The sequence below is a fragment of the Stenella coeruleoalba genome, assembly GCF_951394435.1.
Source record: "Stenella coeruleoalba genome assembly, chromosome: 15".
NCBI lineage: Eukaryota > Metazoa > Chordata > Mammalia > Artiodactyla > Delphinidae > Stenella > Stenella coeruleoalba.
This window is the reverse complement of record NC_137161.1, coordinates 60208408-60225718: the sequence shown is the minus strand read 5'-3', so window position 1 is coordinate 60225718 and position 17311 is coordinate 60208408. Positions and strand designations below refer to the sequence as shown.

General features: G+C 40.1%; 1 long non-coding RNA gene across 2 annotated transcripts in view; it reads left to right on the top strand.

The window, feature by feature from the left end:
• LOC307198266 overlaps window positions 1–15726 on the top strand; it is a 433339-nt gene extending 417613 nt beyond the window's left edge. The window contains exon 5 of one of the 2 annotated variants that reach the window (XR_013831596.1): window positions 14350–15726. This is a non-coding gene — a long non-coding RNA (uncharacterized lncRNA). Of the gene's footprint in view, window positions 1–11294; window positions 11587–14349 lie in introns of those variants that run through there. The other variant, XR_013831597.1, reaches the window with a different exon arrangement.
• The last annotated feature ends 1585 nt before the right edge of the window (window positions 15727–17311 follow it).

Below are 17311 nucleotides of genomic sequence, written 5' to 3'. Positions count from 1 at the left end.
TGGGTGTTTCATGAATTCTAATATAAAGTAGAACTAGCTATAATGATAGCTAATATTAATTGAGCCAGGGAGTATTTTAGGAACTTTATGAAATTAGCTCCTTTGATCCCCAGAACCATGGATTGAGGTAAGGGAGTGGTTCTCCAAAACAAAAGAAAGGAATTGATAATAGAAGAAAAGGAAATGAATGTGGAATGCCAAAAGTGACAGATAACCATGAAAGACTGATTCAAAGTATTATATGCCTGCCAGGACCCAGGCACTATAGTAGGCACAGGGGCTGGGAACATGGAGAGGGGAATAAGGCACCATCCCTGCTTGTTCACATCCTTTAATGTAGTTGAAAGCTAATGGCATTTGCCACTTGTCAGCCCCTGATGAATTCCTCCCCCAGTGCCTTGAAGCAGCAAGAAGCTCTGCAGGAAAGGCAGCCTAGAGCAGGAGGAGGGAAGGGAAGGGACCTAGGAGTTGCTCCTTCTTTGTGAAAAACTCTGATGGGAAAATTGTCAGCTGTACTCCCACTCTCTCTGAAAGTCAGTATGATGCTGCATCCATCTTAATCACCATCAGAGAGAGCAGGCATTTTAATAAGCAGCATTATTCATGAAAACTTTGTTCTCCTTTCCCACTTCCTTCCAAAATAAGATAGACGTGAACTTCAAATGAACTCCTCATTTGTCTCCTTCTTCTTGCCTCTTCTTTATATTCAAACCCACTACCTTCTCCCCATGGCCCCCATCCTCTGGACATCTTCTGGGGAATAGATGAGGAGTAACTGCCCACCGTGGGGGAGGAAGAGTGTGGCTGGAGATACCTGGGTCCCTAGAGGGTAGGGATTATTGGACCTGTCACTACAAATTGAGAGACAAAAGAGATGGGATCCCTGCTGTAGTGGAACTTAGAAATCATTCACTCAACCAATCGCTTACTTAACAAGTATTAATTGGTCACTTAATGTGTATTTCACTGAGAATACAGTGAATCAGACATGATTTCTATCCCCAGAGAAATTATCAATCCATTCAACAAATACTTTTGAGCTGCAGGACAGATTCCAGACAAGATCATTAAAAGGCATATGGTCCCTGTAATTCATTGCATTATAGGGATACTTATTGATCACCTATATGTTTTAGGTATTGTACTAGACCCTGAGCTTATTGAGACATAGAGCCTTGCTGCTTCAAGGCACAGGGTCTAGAAGAGAAGAAAGTTAGTAAAAGAAAGGAAAGGAAAAGAAAACTATAAAACACATTGTCTATTATGGGAAATGACATGGATAACAGCTCACAACTTCTCCCCTCTCGTGACTTCTCCATATGGTTCAGAGGCACTAACCCCACTCTGTGCTCAGAGATGGGCACCATGAACAAGGGCTGACCAAGCAGAGCATTGCATCTTCCTGGACATAGTGATTGTTTCAGAGATGGGAGCAGGACTCAGAGAGGATTAATAATACAACAGTGTATGCGGACTTTGCTGGGACCATTTGGTAGTTGGCACTGTGTTTATACTAAGCTTTCCCAGTGTGTACAATTATCTTGCTACCACATGGAGAGAGCCTGCCTGAGAATAAAACCAATGCTGAGCATAACAGACCAATGAGATGGAAAGAGACCAAGCCCTTTTGACAGAGTGCCTGGAACCAGTCATGCCTGAAGTAGCCGTGTAAGAATAATCCCTAAACTGTTCCAGTACAGGCAGACCTCATTTTACTGTGCTTCACTTTATCGTGCTTTGTAGATACTGTGTTTTTTACAAATTGAAGATTTATGCAAACCCTACATGGAGCAAGTCTACCGACATCATTTTTCTGACGGCATTTGTTCATTTTGTGTTTCTGTGTCACATTTTGGTAATTCTCACAATATTTCTAAAGTTTTCATTATTATTTTATTTGTTATCATGATCTGTTATCAGTGATCTTGGATGTTACTATTTTGACCCACTGAAGGCTCAGATAATAGCATTTTTTTTTTTAGCAATACAGTATTTTTAAATTAAGGTATATACGTTGTCTTTTTAGACATAATGCTATTGCATATGTAATAGACTATGGTATAGTGTAAACAAAACTTTTATGTGCACTGGGAAACCAAAAAATTTGTGTGACTCACTTTATTTTGATATTTGCTTTATTGCAGTGCTCTAGAACTGAGCCTGCATTATCTCCAGGGGATGCCTGGACGTGGATCATTGAATCTCCTTTTTGACCTAAACCAGTTTGAGTTCTATCCCTAAGTAATATAGGATCTGAGACATATTTCCAACCCTTCAGCCTTTGTAGAATCAAAGTGGGCCATGTGTCAGGTGCCTCCAATTTCTGTGATGGGCATTTTTTTTAATATAGAAAAAAATGAGAAAAATGAGGTCCAGAGAAGTTAACTGATTTTCCTAAGGTCACAAGGCAACCTTGTGGCAGAGTTGAGATTTGGATGTAGGTTAGTCTGATTCCAAACAAAAAGCTCTTAATTATCATGATGCGGGCCCCGTGTAACTTGCATTCAGAAAGGGTACTCTTAACTGGCAGTCACCAGAGTTTTATGTAGAAATTGTGCATGTGTGTGTGTATTAGTTAATAATCACAAAATTTCTATGAACTGGATACGTTTTTGCTCACTTTACAAATGAGGAAACTGAGGCTCAGAGAGTTAATTTGGGCAAGGACACATGCCATTAAGAGGCAAATCTTGGATTAAAACCTAAATCGTTCTAGTTCCAAAGGTCCGTTCATGCTCTTTCCAGAAAATCATTTTCCCAAACTTATTCAGTGGTGGCTACAGGGGCTCTGTTTATATCTCCAAGAACGCGTTCGTCATGGTGCACAGTGGCAACCCATCTTGCTGCTGTTCTATAACCCTTCACCCTGAGCACATTCCAAACTGCAAGGGAAAAAAAGGTACCAAGCTCTTTGGGTCAAAGTGGCATTTTAAAAAATGCTCTTTCTACCTGTAACTTCAGCAGTCATGGAGATATCATTGTGTAGTTTACTTTTAATCTGAGTTTTTAAATAGCACACATGCTAAAACTCATACAAAAGTATTTACAATGAAACCTGGGTCTTTCTCCCGCCTACCATCCTAGCCCCAGCTGTACAGAGGCAGCCAGTGATTCATATGGTTATTCTAAACATGATCTGTGTGCACACAAACACCCATAGCTCTTAACTTACACGCATCTAGAGCCGCGGTTCCTAACCGGGGATGCTTTTGCAGCCCTCTACCCCGGGGACATCTGGCCATGTCTGGAGACATATTTTATCATCATGGCTTGAGAGTGGTAGGGATTGCCGCTGGCATCTGCTCAGTAGATGCTGCAAAACATCCTACGATGCACAGCAAAGTCCCCACTACAAAGACTTATCTGACCCAAGTCGTCAATAGTGCTGAAGTTGAAGATCCCTCATTTAAAAGAATCATCTTCTAACTTGCTTTTAACACTTAGCAAGATGTGTTGACTCTCTTTCCATGCCAGCGTACACCGATATTTTTCAGTGCTTTAAACAGCCTCATGGTATTCTGTTTTATAGATAGGCCTTAATTCATTTAATTAGTCTGCTCCTGATAAACATTTAGGTTAGTTAACAGTATAAGGCAGGTACAGTACAACACCATGCAGCAAGGGGAAAGCTGGTCTAAACATGTCTTTGCACACAGATTCATGTATCTGTAAAATCTGTTCGCAGAGGATCAATCACTGAGCCAAAGGGAAAGCATTTTTTTCTTTGACAGGTGTTTCCAAACTGCTCTTCAGAGAAGCTGCACTGGACAACACACCCACATCAAATGAATGAGAATGCCTATTTCCTCACACTCACTGGGTTTTACCAAACATTTTAACTTTTGTCAATTTGATAGATAAATAACTGGATCTCACTGCTATTCAAAAATAGCATTTCATTACTCATGAGCATGACTGAACATCTTGCATGTATCTAAATTCTGAAGTTCCTAGAAATGGTCCCTTGTTGCCACAGGACCAGGAAATGTGCCCTTTCAGAAGGAGATTTTACTTCAACACCTCTTTGCCCTGTTCCTAGATCCTGACTGATTCCCTGGCAGTGGCCTCAGAAAGTGTGAAGATGATGTCAACACACCCATGACTACATGCTTCTCAGAAGCCTGCATAATTAGAACCAGATGGGAAATCCCAAGTCACTTCCTAATGTATCTGAAGCCATTCTAGTCCTTATCTTTATGACCAGAGGTGGTTTTTTCCTTTTTTTCTAGAGATTCCAAGAGAGATGAAAGTTGCAGAAAATCAAGAGCAGGACTGTGCCTGTGAATAAGCCGATTCATTCATTTAGGCTGATTAAAAACTAAATGTCTGTTTCCCAGAGTAGAGCTGAGAGAACATTCCTTATTCTGTAAATGATGAAATCTTTATATCAAGAAGGCAGATATCCAAAGGGAAAATAAAACAGAAGAAACTTAAATGCCACCTCCATCCTTTCAGGAGGCAGGAGAGAGGGAAGGGTTATAGCATCCCACCACCCAGCGAGGGCACAACGCTCACCAGTGATGGAGAACAGGGTGAGCCCCCATGAGCCGGATCGTGCCTTGAATGGTTAAGGAATAAAGAGCTCTTCTACCAGTATGGATGGCGATAGCCAAGGGCAGCGTATATGTACTACTGCTCAGGCTGCCCAGGGACAGAAAGCTATGGGCTGACCTTTTTCTGGGGCAATCTGAGTATTGAAAGCAACCAGGTACTCAGGAAATATGCTGCCCGGATGCTGGTAATCCATCATTTTTTTTTGTACTGTGTTGCCAAATAGCAGTCATTCATTTATATTCCAAACATCACATTTATCCTTAATTGTAATGCCTTATAAACTTGCAGGGAGGAGAGGGCAAAGAGAATGGTCCCAATATACCCTTCTGTTATGACTAGACCCCATATTAGTATGCCATCAGTCTATCTGAAAAATTGCCTGTGGTATTTAATATAACTGCTCAAAATATTCCCTTCCCCTCCTTAAGAGAGGAATATACATTTTCCCCACTGATATCAGGCTTGGCCATATGACTTATTTGGCAAATGGAGTGTGAACCAGAGTGACATGAACCAATCATGAGCAGAGTCGTCGTGTAGTAGTCCTCTTCTCTCTTTTATCTGCGACACTAGCAGTGATGTCCCAGATAGACTTCTTCTATCAGCCTAGATACTTGTGTTGGTTGCTGTAACTTTTGAAATGAGGAAATGTGCGTCCTTCAAACTTGCTCTTTTTCAAGATTGTTTTGGCAATTTAGGATCCCTTGCATTTCTATACGACTTTTAGGATCAACTTGTCAACTGCTGCAAAAATGGGAGAAGAATTTTAATAGGCATCGTGTTGAATTTGTAAATAGATCAATTTGGGGAGTGTTGCCATCCTAACAACCTGAAGTCTTCTGATCCCTGAATACATTCTATCTTTCCATTATTTTAGGTCTTCTTGAGTTGTCTGCAAGGATGTTTCACAGTTTGTAGTGCACAAGTCTTATACTTCTTGTATTAAATTTCCTGAGTATTTTATTATTTTTAATGCTACTGTTAGTGGCATTGTTTTCTTCGTTTTCTTTTTGGATTGTTCATTGCTGGTGTATAAAAATACAAGTGATTTTTGCATGTTGATATTGTATCCTATATCTTGCTAAAATAATTTGTTCGCTTTAGCAGTCTTTCTTCCTTTGGATATTCTGTATATAAGATTTTGTCATCTGCAAAAACATGCCAAGATGCAAGTTTTACTTCTTCCTTTCCAATATGAATGCCTTTATTTATTTTTCTTGTCTAATTGCCCTAGTTAGAAACTAGGACAATTAATAAAAGTGGCAAAGTTGGACATCCTTGTCTTGTTCCTGATCTTAAGGGGAAAACTTTCATTCCTTCACCATTAAGTATGATGTTAGCTATGAATTTTTCATAGATGTACTTTATCAAGTTGAGGAAGTTCCTTTCTAGTCCTAGTTTATTGAGTATTTTTATCAGGAAAGAGGATTAGATCTTCTCAAATGCCTTTTCTGCATTTATTAAAATTATCATGTAGGGGCTTCCCTGGTGGCGCAGTGGTTGAGAATCTGCCTGCTAATTCAGGGGACACGGGTTCGAGCCCTGGTCTGGGAAGATCCCACATGCCGCGGAGCAACTAGGTCCGTGAGCCACAACTACTGAGCCTGTGCGTCTGGAGCTTGTGCTCCGCAACAAGAGAGGCCGCAATAATGAGAGGCCTGCGCACTACGATGAAGAGTGGCCCCCGCTTGCCACAACTAGAGAAAGCCCTCGCACAGAAACGAAGACCCAACACGGCCAAAAATAAATAAATAAAAAGTACCCTTAATTAAAAAAAAAAAATTATCATGTAATTTTGTCCTTAATTCTATTAGTGTGACATATTACATTGATTGATTTTTTTAATATATTCAACCAGCATTATATTCCTGGAATAAATCCCACTCGGTTGTGGTGTGTAATTTTTTAAATATTTTACTGGATATATTTACATTGTGTTGAAGATTTTTGTGACTATATATTACAAAATATATTGGCTTATAGTTTTCTTGTTATGCCTTTGTCTGGTTTCAGTATCAGAGTAAAATTAGCTAATAAAATGAGTTGGAAAGTATTTCCTCCTTTTCTATTTTTAAGAAGATTTTTTGAAAGATTGTTGTTATATCTTCTTTAAACATTTGGTAGAATTTGCCAGTGAAGCCATCTGGGTCTGGAATTTGTTTTGTGTACGTTTTTTTCTTCACTTGATATTCAGATCTTTTTGAGTCAGTGTTGGTAATCTTTGTTTTTCTAAGAACTTGTCCATTTCTTCTAGATTTTCTATTTGTTGGCATACAGTTGTTCATAATATTCTCTCATAGTTTTTTTTATTTCTATCAGATTGGTAGTCATGACCCTATTTTCATTCTCGATTTTATTAATTTGAGTCTTTTCTCTTTTTTTCTTCATCTGTCTAGATAAGGGTTTGTTAATTTTGTTTATATTTTCCAAGAACCAAAATTTCATTTTATTAATAATTTTCTCTATTATTTTTCTTTTCTCTACCATTAATTTCTCTCTAAGCTTTATTGTTGCCTTCCATCTAGTTGCTTTGGGTTTAGTTTGCTCTTCCTTTTCTAGTTTGTTAATATAGAAGGTTAAGTTATTAACCTGAGATCTTTCTGATTCTCTCACCATGTGTTGTTTTCACTGTTGCTTCTGCTGTTTGTTTAGTGACTTTCCTGTACTAATTATTTAAAATTTGGGACTTCCCTGGTGGTCCAGTGGCTAAGATTCTGCACTCCCAATGCAGGGGCCCAGGTTCAATCCCTGGTCAGGGAACTAAATCCCGCCTGCTGCAACTAAGAGTCTGAATGCTGCAACAAAGATCCCGCAAGCGGCAATGCAGATCCCACATGCCACAACTAAGACCCGACGCAGCCAAATAAATAAATAAATACAAATAAAAATAAATTAAATTTGTATTCCTTGTTATGTGTGGGCATCGAAGTTTCTGTTTGCTTAGCTTAATGGTCAGTTAATAATTGGACAGAAATTTCCTTAAATTCTTGGAACAAGTCACCCAGCCTTTGCCCAGGGTCTCTGTATGGTAGGGCCACCACTTCAATGCCCTGGAAGGCAGTTTACAACTCTTCCTCAGCCTTCACCTCCTGCTTGTGCAAAGCCTCAAGGTCAGCAGTGAGAACTTAGGGCCCTCTCAATTCTTTCCCGAGCACGTGCAGCCTTGTGCATGTGTGTACTCTTCTAGATTCTCAGGAACGTGTCAGAAATTTTCAAAGCCCTCAATGGACATCTCATTTTTCACCTTTTCCTTTTAAGTTTTTTGGTCAGCTTTTTGTTTGCTCAAATGTCTACTGCTGCCTCAGGCAGCTGCTGTGTTAAACAGCTGCCACTGATTGGTTCTGACAAATGCCTAAAGGGAAAAGGACCTTCGCAAAGAGTAGGCTCTGAGTCAGGTCAGGTAAATAGCAGCCTTGTTAGTGGGTGTTTCCAGGCCACTGTCAGACAGGTCAGTAATGATAATTATCTGAGAATAGCGCTTCTGGAGAGCTCCATACTCGTTCTTTCCCTTCAGTGGCCACCAGGCTGCTGGTTTTCACCGTGGTTGCAGGCTTTTGGTTTTCAGGGCTATCATGGAGCTGAGGAGAGGGGTTTGAATGGATCAAGTTAAAATGCCACAAAGCTCTCTGTTCTTATTGATATTTATCTGTTTTCCTTGATTAAATGTTTTTTAGATTGTTGCAAGCCTTTGGTTAATCTCCAGAGTTCTGAAAAAGTTAGTTTTTAACAATTTTTACTGGTGTTGCTTATCTGGAAGTACAGATTTTTTAGAGTTCGTTACAATGCCATTCCCACGGACATTCCTCTGATGGATGTTAAATCTGAGTCTAAATACTTTACTTTTATAATCATTACAAAAATGTCTCTCATTAAAGTTCCACAAGGGCAGTAATTCTGTTTTTCTTGTTGACCATCATATTCCTCTATGTAGTACAACACAGTGTAGCGAGCACTTACTACATATTTGATGAGTCAAGGAATGAATGAATGAATGTCCTCCATAGCCAACAAAGAGTTAAATACAATGAAAATCTAAAACTAATAAATTATCTATTTACATTCCCACCAAGAGTGAACTAGCAATTCCACTCCTGGGTATATACCCAAAGAAAATGAAAACACTAATTTGAAAAGATACATACACCCCAATGTTCATTGCAGCACTATTTACAATAGCCAAGACATGGAAGCAACCTAAGTGTCCATCAGTAGATGAATGGATAAGGAAGATGTGGTACATATATACAATGGAATATTACTCAGCCATAAAAAAGAAGAAAAAATTTCCATTTGCAACAACATGGATGGAACTGGAGGGTATTATGCTAAGTGAAGTAAGTCAGACAGAGGAAGACAAATACTGTATGTTTTCACTTACATGTGGAATAAAAAAAATAAAACAAACAAATATGATAAAACAGAAACAGACTCACAGATATAGAAAGGAAACTAGTGGTTATGAGAAATGGAATACTGCCTGCTATATCAGTAAACAAAGGATGTCACAGTCATCAGCAATTGTAGCCACCCTCAGCTGGTGAGCCGGTGAGCCCTGAGGGACACCAGGAAGGAAAGAATACCTGCCATCTAGCAGCCATCAGACTGCAGCAACTCCCCAGATGAGCCCTGAGGAAACTCAGGATGTGAAAACACAGGATATTGGCCCCAGATAGCTGAGATGCATATCAAAGGAATGATTCCAGTGAGCCCAGATTCTTGCATCTTCCCATATATAGAAAAGCACTAGATTCCTTAACTTGAGATTTCTAGTTTTCTTTAATTAACAGTAATCTTTTGTTCCTACTACCTGCCCTTTGTTGCAAAACTACTATATATCCTAGGATACTATATATCCTAGCCACCCCCCAACCCCAACCTCCTTGGAGCAGTTTTCTCAGGGTTACTTGAGATGCTGCCTCCCAGGCTTGAAGTCCTAAAAATTTCTGTCCAATAAAACATAACTCTCAACTTTTAGGTAGGGGAGAGGGGAGGGGAGACGGGTGGAAGGAGGGGCAAAATAGGGGTGGCAGAGTAAGAGGTACAAACTACTATGTATAAAATAAATAAGCTACAAGGATATAATGTATAGCACAGGGAATAGAGCCAATATTTTACAATAACTTCAAATGGAGTAGAATCTATAAAAATATTGAATCACTATGTTGTACACCTAAAACTAATATAACATTGTAAATCAACTCTACTTCAATTTTTAAAAATAAAACAGTAAATAGATAACTAAATAAATAAAAGTAAAAATCAATTATCTTACTCAGATTAGGTTGACTAAACTTCATGATTCTCAACCCTGGCTGCACATTAGAATCACCTGGGAAGGGGAATTTCCTGGTGGTCCAGTGGTTAGGACTCGGCACTTTGACTGCCAAGAGGGCCCGGATTCAATCCCTGGTACTTATGGGAACTAAGATCCCATAAGCCACAGGGCGTGGCCAAAAAAAAAAAAGAAAAAGATTTGCCTGGGGAGGTTGTAACTCACTGGGTGCAGGGTAGAGCCCACCGAGTGATTTCACGGTGGGAGCCAAGGTTGAGAATCACTGCTCCCAGCTCTAACTTGATTCGATGGTATAGTTTGTAGGGTCTCAAACTTCAGATTCATCAGCCTCAACTGGAGAGCTTGCTTTAAAAAATCCAGATTCAAAGAATCCACCCCTAAGCACCCCTTGTTTCAGAATCTGTGGAGGTGAGGAGAGTCATCCGGACTTTAGCAAATCCCCCATTGCCCAACCGAGTTGAGAACTAGTGATCTGGCTTTATCCTTTCACTGTACACAGGAGGAAGCTGCAGCGCAAAGACCGCCAAAGCCGCCCAGTGTCTTTTCCAAGTTTGTCTCTCTCGGGTGTTAGTTCCTCTCACCAGACATGGTGCTTAACCATTGTAGACAGAATAAATGTTTGCTGACTGAATCACTGTTGAATGGTTTTCCCATTATTAATTAAGAGAGGCAGTGTATTGTTGTGGTTAAATGAACAGGCTCTGGAGCTAGACTTCCTTGGTTCAAACCCCGACTCTGCCACATACTAGCTCTGTCACTTTCGGTGAGTTAACCTAACACTCTGCCCCTGTTTTCTCAACTGTATCATGGGAATTATAATAGAACCTCCCTGGTAGGGTTGTAAAGAATAAATGGGGTTAATTCATTTAGTGAGTTGACAGAATCAGCAAAGAAAAATATAGGAAATCATACTAAAGAAGCAGTCACTGTTTATCTGAAATCCAAGTTTAACTGGATTTATTGTGTTTTTATTCACTAAATGTGGCAACTGTGTCACTTAGAGTGCCCAGCAAGTGCTAATAAATGTTTTCTATTATTATTTTTTTATTCCTATTATTGAGCCCACTCTATTCCAAGCCGTTTCCTCAGGGTAAAGAGCCCTTCAAAAACTTATTAATTTGGCTTCTGATAATGTTAGTGCATAACCATTCAAACAGGGTAGATTGGAGCTTTTCATGCTAAGTAAACACTCCCTCAAAAATAAAATAAATTCATGCTAAAAGTAAGATCATAGTGGGAGCACTTAAAATAGTTAACTGCACAAGATGTTTTCACCTTCAGATGTATGAGAAGCTCTCATTTCCATACAATTAGGATAATGATAAATTATTTTGTGCTTGAAAGAATGTCCACTCAAAAACACCTTCTCAAACCACTTCAGGTTAACAATATCACCTCTGGACAATAAACCCTTATTAATAGAATTTCCTTTCATTTTATTTTCAAGGTGGTGTCAGAAAATCAGTATTTGAATTCTGGATCTACTACTGATTCATTGTGTGTCTTTGGGTCAAGGTATTTTTGTGTTTCAGGACCTGTTTCTTCATTTTGAAAATGGAGACGTTATATCACATAGTCTCAGAGATTCCTTTAAGAGCCATTGACTCTACTCTCCATTTCCCTCTGAGGTCTATGTCTGAGCAGAAAAAGCAACCAGCAGGGCAGGCAAAGCAATGTGTATTTGCAAAAACAAGTTACATTGGTTGTTACCAGCCCAGAAGTAGTAAAGACAGACAGAACCCGTGGTTATGGAGCCCTGGAGCACACATTATAGCCCAAGGTTCTCAACCTAGGCTGCACACTGAAATAAGCTGAGGAACTTTACATTAAATGCCCACGTCAGGTCTCCACTCCCAGAGATGCTGATCCAATTGGTCTGGAGAGGAGGCAGGCGCGCTTAAGCTGCCCCGGTATTGCTGATACGGAGCCGGGGCCGACTGGCTTAACTGGTCCCTATGAGCCCGGTTTTTATACTTCTCTCGTATCCCTCTCAAATTCACCCCAAATCCTCCAAGATGGGGCTCACAGGTGATCACAGGTCACATTGCTCCAGATAACCTGATTTTCATTTGCACATGGCTCTGCTAATTATGACGCAATTAGCATACGCAATTAGCATGAGGAGAAAAGCTCACGCAGGATCGACCCGGAAGTGGCAGCAGCACGACTTAGTCTTGGCTGCACCCTCTGCTTCTCTTGTCTAAACACCCTGTTCATCTCATTTCAGCTCATCTCACTCTTGGGGTCCCCAGAAAGTAGTCTAGTGTAGCCTCCCCATACTGTGACTTACAAATCTCACTGTCCAGGATACAGTCTCCTCAACCCACCAGTTTAGCACATTTCTTTTCCTTGATGACCATGAACTATTCTGAACATACGCAAGAGGATAGATTCATTTAATAAGCTAGCAAGCAGCCACTCCCATCTCCCAGAGGGAACCAATGTTAATGCTTTGTTCAGACTTCCTTTGTGGTCTTTTCTAATCTTGTGCCCTTAATTTTCTCCCAGGGGTTACCATCACTCTCAAATTAGTGAGCACCCCTCTTATTCATGATGCCTTTTCTATGTGCAAATGTTAATAAACAACATACGATATTGTTTTGTATGTTTTTAAAACTATACATGAATGGAATCACACTGAATACATTATTCTGCAGCTTACTTTTTTCATGTGGCATTTTGAGATTTATCTAAATTCAGTTTATTCATTTTAACAGCTCTGTAATGTTCCATTATGTAAATATCTAACACTTTATTCATTCTAGTGCATTTTCTTTCTACCAACATAACATTTAGAATCTTTCTGAACACACATATTCACACATAAGCAATCTTACTAGCTAAAGAGTCTCTTCTCTACCAGGAAAATGTTGGATTATACAGCCAAATGTATGCATATTCATTTCTACGTTATGCACTTAGCCCACTGTCAATCATATGTTAAATATCCATAAAGCTTAATTTCCCGCTTAATTTTAACTAAAAAAAACCTCTATTAGAGGTTCTAATATTTTCTTCCCATATCCCAATGGGACTTTTTGCACACATCTTGCTTTGGAAGCCATTGCTCTCACAAATGCATTTTATAACTTAACTGAATGTTCTTCTATCCTCTAAGATAACAGAATTCATTTTTGATCAATACAACCCACCATTTCCCACCAGCTGCATATGTCTTTTAAAAGGTGGGGGGAGAGGGATAAATTAGGAGTTTGGGATTAAAATATACACACTACTGTATATAAACTAGATAACCAACAAGTACCTACTGTATAGAACAGTGAACTATACTCAATGTCTTGTAATAACTTATAATGGAAGAGAATGTAAAAAAGTATATATATATAGAAACATATATATATGTATAACTGAATCACTTTACTGTACACCTGAAACTAACACAACGTTGTAAATTAACTATACTTCAATAAATTTTTTTCTAAAAAGTCTTCTCTCCGTGTTAAAACAAGCCCACACTGAATTACACACATTCTCTCTCCTTGTCTGTACCGCCTCTCCCTCTCCCATCCACCTTTAAAACCTTCAAATCCAAACAGGTTCTGAGCTCCCAGTAGTCTTTCTCCTGATAGTAATAAAGTCATGTTCCTTCCAATTAGCATGTCTCTGTATATAGAGTTGATACTGATTTAGTGTGAGTTTGGTCTGTTGCAACTCCTTGGATAGCAATTACAAGAAAGAGCCTATGGGGGGCTTCCCTGGTGGCGCAGTGGTTGGGAGTCCGCCTGCCGATGCAGGGGACATGGGTTCGTAGCCCGGTCTGGGAAGATCCCACGTGCCGCGTAGCGGCTGGGCCCGTGAGCCATGGCCGCTGAGCCTGCGTGTCCGGAGCCTGTGCTCCGCAGCGGGAGAGGCCACAACAGTGAGAGGCCCGCATACCGTAAAAAAAAAAAAAAGAAAAGAAAAAGCCTACGTATGCTACCAAAATTCCTTGAAGTTCCCCTCTTCCCACCTCACTGTATCAGAAACTACCTCTGGCTCCCCTGGGGCTAGAAAAGTGGTTGCAAGATCGTCCTCATGATTACACCTACTAGTGCCCACTGCTCAGAGACGGCTGATTAGAGATGCCTTTGAAGTTGATTTCAGTCCAATTTTAAGGACTTGTTGATTAACTTGGTTGATTAATCACTTGAAGCACAGTAGGGAATTGCCAGTCTGTGAGTATTTTGGAGAAGGTTCTTCTGAATTATAGATGATTACAGCCATTGACAATATGGATTTGAATTGTAACTAGGAGGTTAATGGCCTGGAAGACTGTGGGATACCCAGGGATAAGTAAGAGCTCGTTAGCAGATCTGTTTTCTCGGCCCAGATTTTAGATTTTAGGGAAGGAGACCAAAAGCAGCTCAGTTGTGTGTGTGTGTGTGTGTGTGTGTGCGCGCGTATGTGTGTCTGTCTGTCTGTGTGTCTCTGTATGTGCCACCTATTTTGGGAGGGATCTTCGTTTTCTCAGCCCGTTCTGCTAGCTGTTCATCTCGTTTTAGGATTGGGGACAGCATTTCCGTTCCAAACAATGAAAAATGCTATAGAAGATGAATCAAGAGACTGAAGGTTCAATTCCTGGTTTCACACTCAAGAATGGTGCAGATTTGAGCATGTGGCTTGACGTCTCTGCATCTTGGCCTCCTGTTTCTGAAAAATGGGGACAATGATAATACTTTCCTCTTACTGCTGTGAGGATTAAATAGGAGAATGTCTGTAAAGTGCCTGGCACAGCATAAGAGCTTAATAAATGGTACCCATGGGTGACATCTTCCCTTCTTCTGTTTTATGTATCCAGTTTGCCTGCATTCAGATCCCAGCATGACTGGGTACCACAGAGTAAACTCTACGTGGTGCCTGGCAATAAGCACTCCACACACGGTAGTTGCAAAAAGTTTGATCTCTGAATGGTTGTTGGTGCTTATTGTTGGACATTTATCTAGAAGTTCACCCTGGTAGTTGGTTTAATTTTTTGAGTTTAAACTTTGTTGATTGGAACTCCTTGTTGTACTTGTTTGACAGATGATTTTTGAGGTTATTAAGACCTTTGAGAGAGGAGAGAATTGTTGACACACATTAACTCAGATTTTTACAACCTAGATCCTTGATACTCATAGTATAGTCTGGGGACCAGCAATACCAGCATCACCTGGGAGCTTGTTACAAATGCAGAATCTCAGTACCCCCAGATCTACAGGATCAGAATCTGTATTTTAACAGGATCCGCAGGTGATTTGTATGCACAATAAAGTTTGAAATGTCTTTACCTAAATATTTATACTACATGTGAAAACACACTTCCACTCTCCTTAGACAGATGGAGCCTCTATTTGCACAGGCTGACTCTGGCTAATGACAGCACTATAGGAAAGTGAGTGGACAAGACTCAATGTTACAGTAAAGCACGACCTTTTGAGTTATTGGCAAGATCTCTTCTAATAACATGAGCCAAGTAAACAAGAGACTGGCTCTTTTGGCACTAAGTGAACGGACGGCAGTTTCGTACAAATATTTTTCACATGGTCCTTAATGATTCATATTTTCCTGGACCCACCGTGAGACAAAATTACCGATATTACACCATGTGATGATAACGCCAAAGAAGGGGCTCTTCAATTGTGCATTTCAATTCAAGGCAATCTAGAAGACCTCAGTGGAGCTTTAATGTTCTGTGAGATAAAACTTTCCTTGGGGGAAATTTCTTGAGTTATGGAGTCATTCTACTGTTGTCCTCAATTTTTTCAAAGGTTCAGATCCATGGAGTCCCACAGAGAGATACAAAACCGGGAGTCATTCCTGACTCATCGCCATCATCACCACCACCATCATCCTTTATTTGCAACATAATTACGAAGCCCCAAGGTCCTTGTATATTATCCCCTCTGCCTTCTTCATTGTTCCATACCCCAAATAGCTCATTTCCTCACTCTGACTGCCCACATGAGGATTGAATTCTCAACCCTGACATTGTCAGCAATGTGCTTAAATGAGCATGATGCTCGACCAAAGAAATTAACCAGATACATAAGCTTTTATTATAACTGTCACTTGCATTATTCAAAAAGTGATTAATGTCCATGGAAGGAACCCATTCAGAGAGGGCCATTCTTTAGACATCGGGAATCAAGTCTCTTTCAGAGATTGATCAGAGAACAAGTGCAATATAAAACAATCTTTCAGGAGCCCCTTATTAAATTGTCTGTTTAATAAAAATATTCCCTGGTGTTCATTATAATTGGGTACTGTCTATTTAATATTGTCTATATGGTATATTGTCTGTTGAATAAAAATACCGAATGGTGTTAATTATATCTGGGTGAAAAGAATCACCTTGCATATTCATTGAAAGACATAAATCACTCAAATTCTGCAAGTTGAGTGAATGCTGAATGGGGAAATATCTCCCGTTGCTTGTTCTAAATTTGTTTCTCTTTATTTTCTCAAGGTGTCTCTTGTCTTTGTGTGATTCAATGTCTTTGGCAAAGAGACAATTGCTTTTCCCTGTTCCCTGGAGCATGTGAACACCAGAGACTAGCCTTATTCCTCCCTCCCTAGATTCAGGTCTGTTTCATACTTTTATTAAGGACCTAGTGGACACAGGTCTTTTTATGGAAAGTCTAAGCTAGTTCTAAAAGACAGAGTAAATCTGTCAGCGTGGTGCTAAGCCACTGGCAGTAAAGACAAGGGACCCATCTAAAGATGTTAGAGGTTCTCCAACTGGACAGATCATTAAAGATACGTGTGGTTTTGTTTCGTTTTGTTTTTTATTATAGATTTTTAGCACCACATCTTAGATCAGGGCTCTTCACACTTGAGCATGCATCAGAAATCACATGGAATGTTTGTTAAAATACAGAGTGTTGGGCCCCACCCCCTGAGTGTCTAATCCAAAAGGTAAGAGGTGAGGAGAGGGGGAGGGGGGCTGGGAAAGTGCATTTCTAACAAGTTCCCTGGAGATGCTGCCACGGCTGCTCTGCCCTAGAAGTCCTGCCTCAGAATATTCTGACGAGATTGCACGTGTCTATCACACATGCTGTGGAACAGTGCGCCCCAAAGTTTAAGGCCATCAATGCAATGCACGCTTATTCTGAAGCCAGCACTGTGATAGATTCAGCATAGAGGCTGCAGGAATGGCTGGGCCCTGCTGGCCTCTGGGTCTTTATCCTGTATTACCCCCCAGCCCTGTTTTATGTCCCAACAGTCCTCCAAATTCAAAGGTGTTCAGTACCTTCACATCTTTGCACATGCTTTTTTGTCTGATCAGAATACTCTTCCCCACTTCTCTGTTTCATCCTTCAAAGCTCAGTTCAGATGCCATATTCCTCAGTACCACCCTCCCTTAAGGAGACTTAGTTCTTCTTCAAGGAAAATCTTTCCCTCAAGGAAATTACAATCTGGAAGGAGAGTCAGGAAATGAAAAATTCTGAATTGTGAAACTGCCTCTGTATTTTACTTTACACATAT